The following is a 2,092-nucleotide window of genomic DNA, read 5'->3' on the forward strand; positions in this document are numbered from 1 at the left end:
ACCCACCTATGTTCTAAGCTATGAGCCCAAGCAGTTTGTTTATTACTTAACCAATGAAATCAACAGATTGATATATGACACTCCCACATCAGAGAATGACTAAGAAAAGGAGAACAGGAGCTGGGGCTGTAGCTCAGATGGTAGCGTGCACACCTAGTGAACACGAGGCCTGGGCTGGCTCCTGACTGGGCGTGCATGGCAGCTCACTCCTGTGTTCCCAGCATGTGGGGCGTGGATGCAAGATGAGTTCAGGGTCACCTCTGGCACATAGTGAGTTCAAGACCACCCTAGACTCCATGAGACTTTGTCTCAAAATACAAAAGAATGCCAGATGTGGTGGCACCTGCCTTTAACCCAGCACTTGGGAGGCAGGCAGATGGGTCTCTGGGTTTGGGGCCAGCCTGGTCTATATAGTGATATTCGGGCCAGTCGGGATTTCGTAGTGAGACCAACCCTGTTTCAAAACTACCACCAACTCCAAAAACACAAAACAAAACAAATTAAATAAATAAAAGGAAAAGCAGGATGATGCTGTAGCTCAGTGTTTAGGTGCAAGTCCAGTCCCCAGACAGACACACAGACGGATGGATACTAGTTTAATAGCTTGAGACCTGTACTTAGATCAACTAGTCTCCTGAGATTTGCCCAAAAGAAGAACGCTCTATACACCATTGGTGAGCTGATCGAGGCAGTGTTCTCTTCTCTCTGCACCTCTCCTGGTTGGCAGTAAGATGAGGCCCCACTTGGGAGTGAGGAGCACTGTGGCCATCCTCTGATTGGATGAGCCACAGTGGCTGAATTAGTGGTAGCTAATGAGACAGACAAACAAGGGCAGGTTCTCCACACTCCTCCTCCACCTGGCTGCCCCTGGGAACCTCTAGGAGAACATTAGTCCTGACCCTGACTCAGACCCCAGCCTAAGGGGCAATTATTAGACAGTATGGGGTCTGGGACCAGCGTTGTGTAGGCACCCCAGTGTGGAGAGTGTGGATAGCTGTGGCAGGACCAGCTGCAGTCATTGGTGACCTGAAGTGCATTTACTGAAGGCTTTACAAACCCTTAGGTCTGCCTGGGCTTATGGAGGCGAAGACCATCCACGACCAGTGATCAGATGCCCCAGCTGCTGGCCAGGAGATTCTGCTATTGAACAGGCCCTCAGGTGCCCCCACCGCCAGGTAGGTCTGGGAAATGTGGACCTTAAGGGCAGATGGGCTGTTTTCAAACTCCTAGGACCCTGCCTTATGCCCAGTGGGTGAAGGTTTCTGCTGTTGTTGAGATGGGGTCTTGTTCTATAGCTCAGTCTGGCCTTCTACCAGGACAGTCCTCCTATCCCAGCTTCCCAAATGTCAGTATGACAGGTGTGAGCCACCAAACCTGACTTGAAATATGAAGCTCAGAGGTGCTTGCCTGCACAGCACCAAAAGATTCTATGGTTTCCGACAGATAGTGATGGCTGCCCGGCTCAGGCTGGAGTTTCCCGTTAAGTGTAAGGCTTCCAGAGCCCTAAAGATAGGATCCAAAATGCTAGCAGGTGGCTTCTCATTCAGTTCTCCTTGCCTTGCCACAAACAGTTGTGCTTTAGACATTCTGATGTCCCTTCCTGGTGTCTGCAGAGCTGGGCTTGCTGCAGCTTGGCTTCTCTTTATGCCTGGCCTCGCCTGGCACCTTGCACCTTGCTGCTGCCCCCTGCCAGGTGCACTGCTGACTTTTCCCCTGGTTACCTCTCCCATACAGCCCGGCTGTGCTGCCCCACCCACCTCAGGGGCTTGGGCTTAATGTGGGGCCTGGATGACTCAATGTTTGATTTTCCCTTGGCCGACTCATTACCTTTGATAGGAATACCTCTTCTGACCTTCGTTTGTGGTAGAAGAGACAGCATGCTGGCACGTGACTATAGCCATGAACTGAGGAGATTGTGAGCTTGAGGCCAGCCTGGGGTGCATAGTTAGACCCTACCTCAAAAAACAAGCGAACAATACCCGGGCGGTGGTGGCGCACGCCTGTAATCCCAGCACTTGGGAGGCAGAGGCAGGTGGATCTCTGTGAGTTTGAGGCCAGCCTGGTCTACAAAGGGAGTTCCAGGACAGGCTCC

The 2,092-nt window shown here is 51.9% G+C and overlaps 1 protein-coding gene across 2 annotated transcripts in view; it reads left to right on the forward strand.

The window, feature by feature from the left end:
* Fam234a (family with sequence similarity 234 member A) overlaps positions 1-2,092 on the forward strand; it is a 34,453-nt gene that overhangs the window by 22,641 nt on the left and 9,720 nt on the right. Inside the window, exon 2 of one of the 2 annotated variants that reach the window (XM_005349045.3) lies at positions 1,064-1,175. The exons of the other annotated variant lie outside the window; for it this stretch is intronic. The gene's annotated coding sequence lies outside the window, so the exon portion shown is untranslated. The remainder of the gene's footprint in view (positions 1-1,063; positions 1,176-2,092) is intronic. 2 annotated transcript variants of the gene reach the window in all.

The sequence above is a fragment of the Microtus ochrogaster genome, chromosome 7 (assembly GCF_000317375.1).
Source record: "Microtus ochrogaster isolate Prairie Vole_2 chromosome 7, MicOch1.0, whole genome shotgun sequence".
NCBI classification, from domain to species: Eukaryota; Metazoa; Chordata; class Mammalia; order Rodentia; family Cricetidae; genus Microtus; species Microtus ochrogaster.